Source organism: Rhamphochromis longiceps, linkage group LG22 (genome assembly GCF_057381845.1).
Source record: "Rhamphochromis longiceps isolate RC_006_pf linkage group LG22, R_longiceps_female_GT1.1, whole genome shotgun sequence".
Classification (NCBI taxonomy): Eukaryota; Metazoa; Chordata; class Actinopteri; order Cichliformes; family Cichlidae; genus Rhamphochromis; species Rhamphochromis longiceps.
The window spans coordinates 28,774,708-28,791,056 of NC_140577.1; positions in this window are offsets into that span (position 1 = coordinate 28,774,708).

Sequence of the window (16,349 nt, forward strand, 5' to 3'; positions counted from 1 at the left end):
CCAGGACTCTACTCTTCGGGTTCTTGGGGGATGTTGCTAACTCCGGGTCCGATAACAGGCACCACACCCGCAGTAGATGTGAGGTCTCGCAGCAAGCTATCAAATACAGCGCATTTCTCGGCTTTTAACAAAATGCTATACATCGCCAGGTGTTTCATCAGATTCGAGGTGTTACCTCCTTTGCACAGTATCACCTTAAAGTACTTGTTGCAGGCTGCTGAGTTTGCATCTTTTGCTGTGAAGTACAGCCAGACTTTTGACCGCTTTGCCTTGGGCATTTTTAATCTGCAGCTCTGCTCTAAAAGAACGTACGTACCTGGGCTTGCCTACTACGCTTGCAAAGGTAAAATGTTTGGCTGGAATCCAAAGTGAATGACATCTCAGGGAAAAAAAAGCACCGAAATAAAGCACCGAAATGTGCGCTGCTTTTCGGTCTGGTTACTACCGTTTATGTCAGAACCGGTGCCATTACCGGTACCCATCTCTACCTTCGACATGATAGTGTAGCCACAGCCTGTGTCTACTTCAAATGTCACATTCTGTCCATTTACTTTTAGTTTCTGTCTGATGGGTTCCTCCCTTGGGATACTAATCTCCTCATGCACATTATACATAGTCACACTACTTGCCTTTATGTGGTGCATGTTCAGCTCCTTCCTCCTCACTCTCCACATTCTCCTCTTCTAAGAAATGTGCTTGTTTACCTTGTCTGCCACGCCCTCCTTTTTGTTCCATTTTCATTCGGCAGACCCTTTTTATGTGTCCCACCATACCACAGTTGTGGCACTTTTCTAAAACACACCTGCAGTCCTTGGCCATATGATTTATCTCTCCACATCTGTAGCACTTCCTGACAACTTGTTGTGACGTCGAGCCGCAGTCCTCCATCTTGTTCACCGCTCCTAATCCTTTATTGAATCGGGACTATTCCATCATGCTCTTCAAGTCCACAATGTCTCTATTAGCAGCCTCCATTGCTTGAGCAAACTTCAGTGCCTTTTCAAATGTTAGTGCATCCTCTGCTAACAATTTGCGCTGTATCCTGTCGTCACTGTTTGTGAAGGACTGCTAGCAAAGTTTACAATAACTATTTGTCTGTCCTGAATCAGTCTTATTAGGTAATGTTCAAATAATGTTATCATTCCAGTGTTTTCAGTGTGGGAGAAAGTACTCAGGGCCTTCAAGTTACACACTATGAAAGGCAGAAACACGTTTAATATCCAGAAACCTAAAGTATGTATCAGCAGCAGAATGGACCTAAAAATAAATGTTTGTTTGAGTTCTGTGAAGCTTTGAGCATTTTGGATTAGTAGTACTGCTGTGTTTGTTGCATCATATTGCTGTAATTGTTTATATGCTTTATATATTCTGAGCTAAGTTGATCTATAGTGTTACATCATATTCTATAAGAATGTTATGTGTTTGTGTACTTTCTGCCCAGTTTGACCCATTTAGCAGAAGCCAGCCTGTTTAAGGCTCTGATATCTATTCTTTATGACTTAAAGCAGTTATGACATGGTCTGATTTTCTCACCTAATAAAGGAATATTTAATATATCAGTCTACTCTTCATTCTATCAGAAACAGTTTTCACAGCTCGTACATTTTGTTTTTACACATATATGTAAGCATTGAGCTAAATGTAATAATGCCAACATATTAAATGAACAATATTTGTCTCTTATATATAATACATCTGTATATACACTGTCAAAGATACTTGTCTTTGAGTGAAGATTCAAGGTGATAGGCAATATAAATAACTGCAACTTGAATCTTTGACCCAGAGTTCAAGCTCACTGCTGTAATATATCCTGTAATATGCATATAAATAAATAAATAAATAAATAAATTCCCCACTCGCCCCTGCGGGCGGTCAATCCTTCAAGCTCGGGTCCTCTACCAGAGGCCTGGGAGCTTGAAGGTCCTGCGCAGTAGCCACCACCATTTTGTCCGTCTGTATCTGGAAGTCCCACAAGATCTTAGCTCGGTCATTCTCCATCACCCTTGGGGGCATCTCCCATTTTGACCTTGGGACTTCCAGGTTATACTCGGCACAGATGTTCCTGTATACTATGCCGGCCACTTGGTTATGGCATTCCATGTATGCCTTGCCTGCTAGCATCTTGCACCCTGCTGTTATGTGCTGGATTGTCTCTGGGGCATCTTTACACAGCCTGCACCTGGGGTCTTGCCTGTGATAGACCCCAGCCTCTATGGATCTTGTACTCAGAGCTTGTTCTTGTGCTGCCATGATTAGTGCCACTGTGCTGTCTTTCAGTCCAGCTTTGTCCAGCCACTGGTAGGATTTCTGGATATCAGCCACCTCCTCTATCTGCCGGTGGTACATACCGTGCAGGGGCCTGTCCTTCCATGATGGTTCCTCGTCTCCCTCCTCTTTCTTGGGTTTCTGCTGCCTGAGGTATTCACTGAGCACTCGGTCAGTTGGGGCCATCTTCCCAATGTATTCTTGGATGTTCCTTGTCTCATCCTGGACTGTGGTGCTGACACTCACCAGTCCCCGGCCCCCTTCCTTCCGCTTAGCGTACAGCCTCAGGGTGCTGGACTTGGGGTGAAACCCTCCAGGCATGGTAAGGAGCTTTCTTGTCTTTATGTCAGTGGCTTCTATCTCCTCCTTTGGCATATATATATATATATATATATATATATATATATATATATATATATATATATATATATATATATATATATATATATATGAATAAAACCACCCAGCACGCCCCTGCGGGCGGTTTATCCTTCAAGCTCGGGTCCTCTACCAGAGGCCTGGGAGCTTGAGGGTCCTGCGCAGTATCTTAGCTGTTCCCAGGACTGCGCTCTTCTGGACAGAGATCTCCGATGTTATTCCCGGGATCTGCTGGAGCCACTCGCCTAGCTTGGGAGTCACCGCACCTAGTGCTCCGATTACCACGGGGACCACCGTTACCTTCACCCTCCACATCCTCTCGAGCTCTTCTCTGAGCCCTTGGTATTTCTCCAGCTTCTCGTGTTCCTTCTTCCTTCGAATGTTGGAACACTGAGCTACTAGTTGTTTCGCCGTCATTGTGGATGTTGGGTATCGAAGAATCCATAGGTCCCTCATCCTATTCATGTAGCCCCTTCCGCCGGGGTTACTTGCGTAGTAGCATTCCAACAACGCCCTGTTTTCGTCTCTTGCCCACCGATGCCTTCTTGTTCCAGTAGCCCACTTTTCGTCAGGGTGCCCTGGTTCCTCAACACCTGACGCGGACCTTGTTGATCCGGGCGACGTCCGAGCCGGCATGCCTTCATATTTATCTGTCTCGCTCATGTCTGCGGTAGGCTTGCTTAGCATAGGGGGTCTAGCCTTAGGACCCTTACTGGATACAGACGCCCCAGGCAGGAATCGAACTTGCGATCCTCTGTCCCAAAGGCGTGTAGTCTAACCCAAAGGCGTGTAGTCTAACCACTACGCTATGTTTTTTATATATAACACCCAGCACGCCCCTGCGGGCGGTTTATCCTTCAAGCTCGGGTCCTCTACCAGAGGCCTGGGAGCTTGAGGGTCCTGCGCAGTATCTTAGCTGTTCCCAGGACTGCGCTCTTCTGGACAGAGATCTCCGATGTTGTTCCCGGGATCTGCTGGAGCCACTCGCCTAGCTTGGGAGTCACCGCACCTAGTGCTCCGATTACCACGGGGACCACCGTTACCTTCACCCTCCACATCCTCTCGAGCTCTTCTCTGAGCCCTTGGTATTTCTCCAGCTTCTCGTGTTCCTTCTTCCTGATATTGCTGTCATTCGGAACCGCTACATCGATCACTACGGCCGTCTTCTTCTGTTTGTCTACCACCACTATGTCCGGTTGGTTAGCCACCACCATTTTGTCCGTCTGTATCTGGAAGTCCCACAGGATCTTAGCTCGGTCATTCTCCACCACCCTTGGGGGCATCTCCCATTTTGACCTCGGGACTTGTAACTGTCCTCTATGTCTGCAATGTTGCCTTCTGGTAGTTCAATCCCCTCAGTTCTGACTACCTTCCCTCTCTTTGATACCATCCGACTACACTTCTCCAGTCCGAACGACATTCCAGTGTCATTGCTGTATAGCCTGGTAGTGTGGATCAGTGAATCGATGTCTCGTTCACTCTTGGCATACAGCTTGATGTCATCCATGTACAGGAGGTGGCTGACAACTGCTCCGTTCCGTAGTCGGTATCCGTAGCCAGTCTTGTTAATGATCTCACTGAGGGGGTTCAGGCCTATGCAGAACAGCAGTGGGGACAGAGCATCTCCTTGGTAGATCCCGCACTTGATGGTGACTTGTGCTATGGGCTTGGAGTTGGCCTCTAGTGTTGTACGCCACATCCCCATTGAGTTCCTGATGAAGGCTCTTAGGGTCCCATTGATCTTGTACAATTCTAGGCATTCCAGTATCCAGCTGTGGGGCATTGAGTCATAGGCCTTCTTGTAATCAATCCAGGCAGTGCACAGGTTGGTCAGTCTGGTCTTGCAGTCTCGGCTGACTGTTCTGTCTACCAGTAGCTGGTGTTTTGCGCCTCTGGTATTCTTGCCAATTCCTTTCTGTGTCCCACTCATGTATTGACCCATGTGCCTGTTCATCTTAGCCGATATGATGCCTGACAGGAGCTTCCATGTAGTACTGAGGCAGGTTATTGGTCGGTAGTTGGAGTGGACCGGTCCCTTCTTGGGGTCCTTGGGGATCAGGACCGTCCGGCCTTCGGTTAGCCATTCCGGGTGTCTCTCGTTAACTAGCAGCTGGTTCATTTGTGCTGCCAGACGCTCGTGGAGTGCAGTCAGCTTCTTTAGCCAGTAGGCGTGAACCATGTCGGGCCCTGGTGCTGTCCAACTCTTCATACTGGAGACCCTTTCTTGGATATCTGCCACTGTGATGGTTACTGGACCCTGTTCAGGGAGGTCGCTGTGGTCTGCCCTCAGATCCACTAGCCACTGAGCATTGCCGTTATGGGTTGCGTCCTTCTCCCATATGCTCTTCCAGTATTGCTCCGTCTCCAGCCTTGGTGGTGCTGTTCTCTTATTATTGTTCCCTTGCCACTGAGAGTACACCTTTGCTGGTTCTGTGGAGAACAGCTGGTTTATTCTCCTGCCTTCTATCTCTCTGGTGTACCTCCTCAAGCGGCTGGCCAAGGCTGTGAGTCTTTGCTTGGCAGTTTCCAAGGCCTCAGGTATGGACAGCTTGCTGTATTTCTTATGCACCTTCTTTGTCGCACCTTTCTGCAACTCCGTTAGTTGGCTAACCTCCCTCCGTGCTACTTTGATCTTGCCCTCTAGCCTCCTTCTCCATGGAGGGTACTGCCCCTTGTGGCTGTTCAACTTGTAGCCAAGCATCTCACTGATCACTGCTGCCGTATTGTAGATCAGCTTGTTAGTGTCGGTAATCGTGGTTGTAGGTATTGTCCGTAGTGCTGCATTAACATCATCTAGCAGACCTTCTGAGGGTACTTCACGTAATCTTGGTAACCGGCTACGGGGGATCCAGGTTTCAAGCTTGGCCATTATCCTATTTTTCAGGTCAGTTCCTCTCGCACTCAACGATCCTTCTCCTATCGCACTTGGGGCTATGTACCCAATCTCGGGTGGGGGTGATGATATCTCCCCCCTGACCTGGCGTCCTGACTCCTCCTTGCCATAGCATTTGTGTTGTACCTCGTCAATCTCTAGCTGTGAGAGCAGTCCCTTCTTTCGAATGTTGGAACACTGAGCTACTAGTTGTTTCGCCGTCATTGTGGATGTTGGGTATCGAAGAATCCATAGGTCCGTCATCCTATTCATGTAGCCCCTGCCGCCGGGGTTACTTGCGTAGTAGCATTCCAACAACGCCCTGTTTTCGTCTCTTGCCCACCGATGCCTTCTTGTTCCAGTAGCCCACTTTTCGTCAGGGTGCCCTGGTTCCTCAACACCTGACGCGGACCTTGTTGATCCGGGCGACGTCCGAGCCGGCATGCCTTCATATTTATCTGTCTCGCTCATGTCTGCGGTAGGCTTGCTTAGCATAGGGGGTGGGTATATATATATATATATATATATATATATATATATATATATATATATATATATATATATATATATATATATATATATATATATATATATATATATATATATAGCAGCTGGATAGCGTAGTGGTTAGACTACACGCCTTTGGAACAGAGGATCGCAAGTTCGATTCCTGCCTGGGGCGTCTGTATCCAGTAAGGGTCCTAAGGCTAGACCCCCTATGCTAAGCAAGCCTACCGCAGACATGAGCGAGACAGATAAATATGAAGGCATGCCGGCTCGGACGTCGCCCGGATCAACAAGGTCCGCGTCAGGTGTTGAGGAACCAGGGCACCCTGACGAAAAGTGGGCTACTGGAACAAGAAGGCATCGGTGGGCAAGGGACGAAAACAGGGCGTTGTTGGAATGCTACTACGCAAGTAACCCCGGCGGAAGGGGCTACATGAATAGGATGAGGGACCTATGGATTCTTCGATACCCAACATCCACAATGACGGCGAAACAACTAGTAGCTCAGTGTTCCAACATTCGAAAGAAGGGACTGCTCTCACAGCTAGAGATTGACGAGGTACAACACAAATGCTACGGCAAGGAGGAGTCAGGACGCCAGGTCAGGGGGGAGATATCATCACCCCCACCCGAGATTGGGTACATAGCCCCAAGTGCGATAGGAGAAGGATCGTTGAGTGCGAGAGGAACTGACCTGAAAAATAGGATCATGGCCAAGCTTGAAACCTGGATCCCCCGTAGCCGGTTACCAAGATTACGTGAAGTACCCTCAGAAGGTCTGCTAGATGATGTTAATGCAGCACTACGGGCAATACCTACAACCACGATTACCGACACTAACAAGCTGATCTACAATACGGCAGCAGTGATCAGTGAGATGCTTGGCTACAAGTTGAACAGCCACAAGGGGCAGTACCCTCCATGGAGAAGGAGGCTAGAGGGCAAGATCAAAGTAGCACGGAGGGAGGTTAGCCAACTAACGGAGTTGCAGAAAGGTGCGACGAATAAGGTGCCTAAGAAATACAGCAAGCTGTCCATACCTGAGGCCTTGGAAACTGCCAAGCAAAGACTCACAGCCTTGGCCAGCCGCTTGAGGAGGTACACCAGAGAGATAGAAGGCAGGAGAATAAACCAGCTGTTCTCCACAGAACCAGCAAAGGTGTACTCTCAGTGGCAAGGGAACAATAAGAGAACAGCACCACCAAGGCTGGAGACGGAGCAATACTGGAAGAGCATATGGGAGAAGGATGCAACCCATAACGGCAATGCTCAGTGGCTAGTGGATCTGAGGGCAGACCACAGCGACCTCCCTGAACAGGGTCCAGTAACCATCACAGTGGCAGATATCCAAGAAAGGGTCTCCAGTATGAAGAGTTGGACAGCACCAGGGCCCGACATGGTTCACGCCTACTGGCTGAAGAAGCTGACTGCACTCCACGAGCGTCTGGCAGCACAAATGAACCAGCTGCTAGTTAACGAGAGACACCCGGAATGGCTAACTGAAGGCCGGACGGTCCTGATCCCCAAGGACCCCAAGAAGGGACCGGTCCCCTCCAACTACCGACCAATAACCTGCCTCAGTACTACATGGAAGCTCCTGTCAGGCATCATATCGGCTAAGATGAACAGGCACATGGGTCAATACATGAGCGGGACACAGAAAGGAATTGGCAAGAATACCAGAGGCGCAAAACACCAGCTACTGGTAGACAGAACAATCAGCCGAGACTGCAAGACCAGACTGACCAACCTGTGCACTGCCTGGATTGATTACAAGAAGGCCTATGACTCAATGCCCCACAGCTGGATACTGGAATGCCTAGAATTGTACAAGATCAATGGGACCCTAAGAGCCTTCATCAGGAACTCAATGGGGATGTGGCGTACAACACTAGAGGCCAACTCCAAGCCCATAGCACAAGTTACCATCAAGTGCGGGATCTACCAAGGAGATGCTCTGTCCCCACTGCTGTTCTGCATAGGCCTGAACCCCCTCAGTGAGATCATTAACAAGACTGGCTACGGATACCGACTACGGAACGGAGCAGTTGTCAGCCACCTCCTGTACATGGATGACATCAAGCTGTATGCCAAGAGTGAACGAGACATCGATTCACTGATCCACACTACCAGGCTATACAGCAATGACATTGGAATGTCGTTCGGACTGGAGAAGTGTAGTCGGATGGTAACAAAGAGAGGGAAGGTAGTCAGAACTGAGGGGATTGAACTACCAGAAGGCAACATTGCAGACATAGAGGACAGTTACAAGTACCTGGGGATCCCGCAGGCAAATGGGAACCATGAAGAGGCCGCTAGAAAGGCTGCAACCACCAAGTACCTGCAGAGGGTCAGGCAAGTCCTGAGGAGTCAGCTGAATGGTAAGAACAAGATCCGGGCCATCAACACATACGCCCTGCCCGTGATCAGGTACCCTGCTGGGGTAATAGGCTGGCCAAAGGAGGAGATAGAAGCCACTGACATAAAGACAAGAAAGCTCCTGACCATGCATGGAGGGTTTCACCCCAAGTCCAGCACCCTGAGGCTGTACGCTAAGCGGAAGGAAGGGGGCCGGGGACTGGTGAGTGTCAGCACCACAGTCCAGGATGAGACAAGGAACATCCAAGAATACATTGGGAAGATGGCCCCAACTGACCGAGTGCTCAGTGAATACCTCAGGCAGCAGAAACCCAAGAAAGAGGAGGGAGACGAGGAACCATCATGGAAGGACAGGCCCCTGCACGGTATGTACCACCGGCAGATAGAGGAGGTGGCTGATATCCAGAAATCCTACCAGTGGCTGGACAAAGCTGGACTGAAAGACAGCACAGAGGCACTAATCATGGCAGCACAAGAACAAGCTCTGAGTACAAGATCCATAGAGGCTGGGGTCTATCACACCAGGCAAGACCCCAGGTGCAGGCTGTGTAAAGATGCCCCAGAGACTATCCAGCACATAACAGCAGGGTGCAAGATGCTAGCAGGCAAGGCATACATGGAACGCCATAACCAAGTGGCCGGCATAGTGTACAGGAACATCTGTGCCGAGTATAACCTAGAAGTCCCGAGGTCAAAATGGGAGATGCCCCCAAGGGTGGTGGAGAATGACCGAGCTAAGATCCTGTGGGACTTCCAGATACAGACGGACAAAATGGTGGTGGCTAACCAACCGGACATAGTGGTGGTAGACAAACAGAAGAAGACGGCCGTAGTGATCGATGTAGCGGTTCCCAATGACAGCAATATCAGGAAGAAGGAACACGAGAAGCTGGAGAAATACCAAGGGCTCAGAGAAGAGCTCGAGAGGATGTGGAGGGTGAAGGTAACGGTGGTCCCCGTGGTAATCGGAGCACTAGGTGCGGTGACTCCCAAGCTAGGCGAGTGGCTCCAGCAGATCCCGGGAAAAACATCGGAGATCTCTGTCCAGAAGAGCGCAGTCCTGGGAACAGCTAAGATACTGCGCAGGACCCTCAAGCTCCCAGGCCTCTGGTAGAGGACCCGAGCTTGAAGGATAAACCGCCCGCAGGGGCGTGCTGGGTGTTTTTATATATATATATATATCATACTAATCTGACACTACATATAATATTGGCCATATTATATTTACATTACCACAGTGAGATGACTTTAGTCTCATGAACGAAATGACAGTCTCATGAACGAAATGACTGTTCAGTACAGACATGAAGCCCAACTATCATGTTTTACAGTCCTGTGGTCTCCGCCTCAGAGACTCAACTAATCAAAGTGATGTCATGACAAAAATGAATGACCAACTGTCACGGCGGGGTGCACCAGTGTGAAGAATGAGGTAGACCCAGACGAAGACACGGTGGAGACAAAACGTAGTTTCAAAAATAAAGCGAGCCTTTATTGGCTGATTGCAGAAGAAAAAACATGAAACTAGGGAAACTAAGGAGACTATGGACACTGTGTTAACAGAAGGCTGGGACACTCAGTGAAAGAACTAAGACAAAACTATGAACACTGAGTAAACTAGGACACACAGTGAAACAATGAGGTAAACCTATGAAAACTGTGGTGAGGTTAACAGATGATCTGACACCGACTGAGCAGAAACACACGGAGTAAGTACACATGAGGAATGATCAGGGGAAGCGGAATCACATGGGGAAAACAGCTGACAACAATTAACATAATGACAGGACAGGGGACGTGAAGCTAAATATAATAAACAAAAAAACACAAGGATCCTTCAAAATAAAACGGGAAACATAACGAGACCCAGACATGACTCGAACTAGACAAACAAAGAAAACTTGGACATGAAACATGACCGATAAACACACGTAGACTTAACACAGAAAACTTCACGCAGTGATGAGACAAATGGGGAGCTTGATAAATCATGAATTAAAACTGTAACCTAGGCATGACAGAATGTAACTAGATAAACTGAAATGAAACTAGACTGAAAGGAATAACAAAAACATCAAGAAACTCAGAATACTGGGTCACATGACCCAGGACCATGACACCAACAAAACATTTTTTCTCCTTCATTTATGTCAAACAATGCTGTATGTAACATTTCTTGCGGTTAGTATCATGGTTGCTAGGCAACCTGAACAGCGCGACGAAGGCTAGACGGTCCCATTTCACAAGCCTCTCACTTCCGCACTTCTCGTACTGTATGTAGTACGCATAGTGCGCGTACTTCAAGCGTGCGGTCTCTTAATTGGGACACAGCCTGAGGATGGCGCTTAACCCCTCCTCCCCATTTAGCAGTCTCCAACAGCTCAAGACCTTGCATTATCACATAAGAAGCTGGACATCACCAAAAAGACCAGTGTGACATGAACCTTCTCTCAAAATTCTCTTAAGACACCACGAAACCTCCCCTTCCTATAGAGGTGCATAGAATAAATAATGTCATTACTGAATTCCTTCTCAAAATGTTAAATTTTTTTTTTCCTCCTCCGTTTTAATTCTACCGTATTAGGTTTGATTCACGGGAAGAAAAAGGCACCATTTCTTCTTTCAAGTGTCAGGCAGTCTTACTTAGAATGAGAGCTACTGCACTTCTCCCAATGATAAATGTCAAGATATCTGACTGACAGTTAACTGTCGGTGGCAGTCTGGGTTTTTCCTGTCATGAACCGGAGCTTGCAATATCTATTACTTGTGTCCTCTTCAACCTCTGAGGAACAAAGGCCCATGTTTCTGTGTGAGAGGACATGGCTCCAGCATCAGGCAGCACATAACTCTCTGTCTCTGCAAGGCCTGCTGGGAACTCTTAGGTGACAGCGTCATTTGAGCTGAGGTTGAGGGCTTCCTCCAGCCGGCTGCTTGGCTGCCTGCCTGCCCCCTCCTCATCCATGCTCAATGGACATTGATCCCCCAGCAGCGACACCGTGTCCCAGGGAGGGGTAAACAGATACACCTCGTTGCCTCCAACAATCATTCTGCCCCTGTAGGGACAGGTCGTGGTAAATTAATAGTGTGCTTGCAGCGACTAGATATTGTTAATGTATTTGCTATTGATGGAGTGAGATAACATGAGTAGCTTCAGCCTTACTTAACACAAAACATAAATCCTCCAAGGCCATTGTGGAGAAGCTGCATAGGCAGTAAGTTATTTTGAGCTTTTGGGAAAGTACAGCACAGACACATTAATTCAGTTCATGCGAGTAATACCATAAGCACTGTAAGACGAAGCTTTACTTATTGATTTTCATTTGATTTACATCATTAAGCCGAAGTCAAGTATTGAATAAATGCTGTACTGTTTTAAAGGACGTGGTTTCATTTAGGATTTTTGCCCTCTTGACAGCTGAGTGGTAAAGTGGCTTACACCATTTTTGCAAAGAGGAGAGTGGAGGGGAAATGGCAGAAAGTGCAGAGAGCGATGAAAATAACCGACTAGGCCTTGTAATTCTCTACTCAAAATCATGACAGTCTTCTGTTTTTCTTGAATAAAACAAACAAAAAAATGTATTGGAACCAAAATGAATACATGTTTAAAAACGGGACCTTTGGATGGTGTCATTTCTCCTTTTAGATAAACACTTGTTACCACCCCCTTACACATATGAGGCAGCGCTTCCTATGGGTGGAAAAATACGACAGTCATTCATTTTACCAAAGGTGCACTTTACCTAAAACTCAGGCCCTTAATCCAGTTGATCCTTCATAAGAGCTGTCAAAGTACTACATCTACGCTGTCTAAGCTCACTTTGAACTTTTGGATTTGATGGGCTTTGGTGTGCTGTAACATGACTTATAAGCCTGATCTTCTTTAAACTTGCACCCAGTTGAAAGAAACAAACAGACCTCAGGGTAGGCCTGTCGCTTAGCAAGTTTGCTCTCCTGCAACATGCATACAGGGTGGGCCATTTATATGGATACACCATAATAAAATGGGAATGGTTGGTGATATTAAAGTCCTGTTTGTAGCACATTAGTATATGTGAGGGGGCAAACTCCTCAAGATGGGTGTGACCATGATGGCCATTTAGAAGTCGGCCATCTTGGATACAACTTTTGTTTTTTCAATAGGAAGAGGGCCATGTGACACATCAAACTTATTGGTAATGTCACAAGAAAAACAATGGTGTGCTTGGTTTCAACCTAACTTTATTCTTTCATGAATTATTTACAAGTTTCTCTTTGTTCACAGCCATTGACATGTCGAAGAGGTTAACACGTGAGGAGCGGATCGAAATTGTGTTGATATCTGGTGAATGCAGTAACCGGGTCATTGCAGCAGATTTCAATGCAAGACACCCTACGAGACCACCCATCTCCCATGCTACAGTTAGAAAACTGCTTGCTAAGTTTTGTGAAACTGCTTCAGTGTTGGATTTGCCAAAATGTGGACGCAAGAAAACTCACTAATGAAGAAACATCAGTAGCTGTCCTAGCTTCATTCAGCAAGAGCCCACAGCGTAGCACTCGCCGCATGTCACTGGAGAGAGGCATTAGTCGAACATCCCTTCGGCGGATATTACCTACTCACAAATGGCACCCTTACAAACTCCAGCTACTGCAGCATCTCAACGAGGATGATCCAGATCGGCGCACAGAATTTGCAGAATGGGCAAAACAAAAATTGGAACAGGACCCTCAGTTCACGCAGAAGATTTTGTTCAGTGATGAGGCAAACTTTTATGTTAATGGTGAAGTTAACAAACAAAACCACCGCTATAGGTCTGACACTAACCCACATTGGATGGATCCCTCCAAGACTGTTGGAACAACAAAAGTGATGGTTTGCTGTGGTATATGGGGTACAACGATAGCGGGTCCATTCTTCATTAATGGAAACCTCAAGGCCACTGGATATTTGAAATTGCTACATGATGATGTGTTTCCCTCTTTCTGCACTGAAGCAGGCACGTTCCCTGAGTTTTTCCAGCAAGATGGTGCACCACCACATTATGGGTGCCAGGTCCGAGCATTCCTAGATGAACAGTTTCCTGGAAAGTGGATTGGTCGTCGTGGGCCAGTTGAATGGCCCCTAAGGTCTCCCTTAGGGTCCTCTCACACCTGGACAACAACAACACCTACGCCAGAATGCTGTTTATAGACTTCAGTTCAGCATTCAATACAATCCACCCCTCACAACTCATCAGGAAACTGACAGACCTGGGCATCAGTTCCCTCATCTGCAAATGGTTACTGGACTTCCTGACCAACCGCCCCCAACATGTCTGGCTGGATAACCACTGCTCATCTACCATCACAATGAACACTGGTGTACCACAAGGCTGTGTGATGAGCCCTTTCCTCTACTCCCTCTTCACCCACGACTGCAGACCTGCTGATGGTTCCAACACCATCATTAAGTTTGCAGATGACACCACGGTGATTGGCCTCATCAGTGACAACGATGAGGCCGCCTACAGGGAGGAGGTGGATCGTCTGGCTGAGTGGTGCGACACAAACAACCTGCTGCTTAACACCGAGAAGACCAAGGAGCTCATCGTGGACTACAGGAGGAATGCTGACCCACATCCACCCATCCACATTAAGGGGACGGCTGTGGAGCGTGTGAGCAGCTTCAAGTTCCTGGGAGTCCACATCTCCGAGGATCTCACCTGGACGACCAACTGCTCCAAGCTGGTCAAGAAGGCTCACCAGCGCCTCTTCTTCTTGAGGACTCTGAGGAAGAACCACCTGTCCTCAGACATCCTGGTGAACTTCTATCGTTGCACCATCGAGAGCATCCTGACCAACTGTATAACAGTCTGGTACGGGAACTGCTCTGCCTCGGACCGGAAGGCGTTGCAGAGGGTCGTGAAAACTGCCCAGCGCATCGCCGGAGCACCACTTCCTGCCATAAAAGACATCTACAGGAAGCGGTGTCTGAAAAGGGCTGGGAAAATCATCAAAGACCCCAGTCACCCATCACATGGACTCTTCACCCTCCTGCCCTCTGGGAGGCGCCACAGGAGCGTCCGGACTAAGACCACCAGGTACCGGAACAGCTTCTTCCCCACAGCTGTCAGACTCCTGAACTCTGCCTTCTGACATCTGACCCACGTTAAACTCATGGACTGAACATACACACACACAATGGACAACTGTACCCTCAAACACACAATAATAACATGGAGTGAACCACCACTCACAACCACTAGCACTTTATATAGCCTCTGTAGAAACTATCTACACCCTCACTTATCTTAACTGCACTACTGTATAGCTCTGTGTAAATAATCATTCTGTACATTCAATAATCTTTAATCCTACAACTGTTTACAACTTGCATAGTTCCCATTTCTGTATAGCTGTATATCTCAGATTTCTGTAAAGTTATTTATTTCATATTCTGTATAGTTTTTCATATTTATATCCTGTTCATAGCTTGTACTCACTACAGCCTGTACATACTTAGTTATAGAATATTCACAACATACTTCATACCGTGTACATTATAACATACCATAATAGACCCATTTCTGTAATATACTTACATATCTATACTATTGCTAATATATATTGTAATATACCTATATCACTAAAGCACTTCTGGATGGATGCAAACTGCATTTCGTTGCCCTGTACCTGTGCATGTGCAATGACAATAAAGTTGAATTCTATTCTATTCTATTCTATTCCCAATCTGACCCACTTAGACTTTTATCTTTGGGGTCATCTGAAGGGAATTGTCTATGGTCTGAAGATACGAGATGTGCAGCACCTGAAACTACGGATACTGGATGCCTGTGCTGGCATTTCTCCTGCGTTGTTGCTATCAGTGTGTGAAGAGTGAGAGAAGAGGGTTGCATTGACAATCCAATACAGTGGGCAGCACATTGAACACATTTTATAAGTGGTCAGAAACTTGTAAATAACTCATGAAAGAATAAAGTTACATTGGAACCAAGCACACCATTGTTTTTCTTGTGACATTACCAGTAAGTTTGATGTGTCACATGGCCCTCTTCCTATTGAAAAAACAAAAGTTGTATCCAAGATGGCCGACTTCTAAATGGCCACCATGGTCACCACCCATCTTGAGGAGTTTGCCCCCTCACATATACTAATGTGCCACAAACAGGACTTTGATATCACCAACCATTCCCATTTTATTATGGTGTATCCATATAAATGGCCCACCCTGTACATCCAGTGTTCACAGAAAACAATCATAACATTTTGAAATAGATTAATGTGAATTCCCCAGAAAAATTATACCCAAAAAAGGTAAGAATGACCAGGTTAGCAAGTTGGGTAGTGTCCTAATGAAACGTTTTGACTAGATGGGAAATTCACTTTACTGAAAAATTGTTGGAGTTGATTTAGTTTCTTGGTGGGTGGCCATGAACTGCTCTTTTATATTGATAGATTTTTAGAGTCAGAACCTCCTAATTAGTGGAGGTGTTGGTCAAGTTACTTAAAAATAGTAATTAGTTACAAATGATTTTATTACTTCTCCAAGAATGTAATCCCGTTACTTTACTAAAGACATATTTTCAAAAGTAATTAGTGCCTTCATTACTAGTTACTTTTAAAAAATATGAAACACAACCTGAATACGTTAGGAAGCAATAGACCTTTCAGCCCAATTCTATTTTTTCTGCATAATCCATCATATAAAATTGAATCACGTGAAAAAGTCTCTTTTTAAAAATTGTTTAATCTTTTAACTTTATGCTCATTGCATCAAACAAAAATGTAATTATACGCAACACTCTCTGACTGGAAGAAATTTGTTTAACATTTAAACCCATTTTCTGCATATTCCAGCATATAAAATAAAATATTTTTTGTGTTGACACTCAGTCTTTCAAATAGATACAAGTAAAACTCGGCAATAAATACAATCAAAGATTCAGCGGTACTAAGTCCTGTCGCT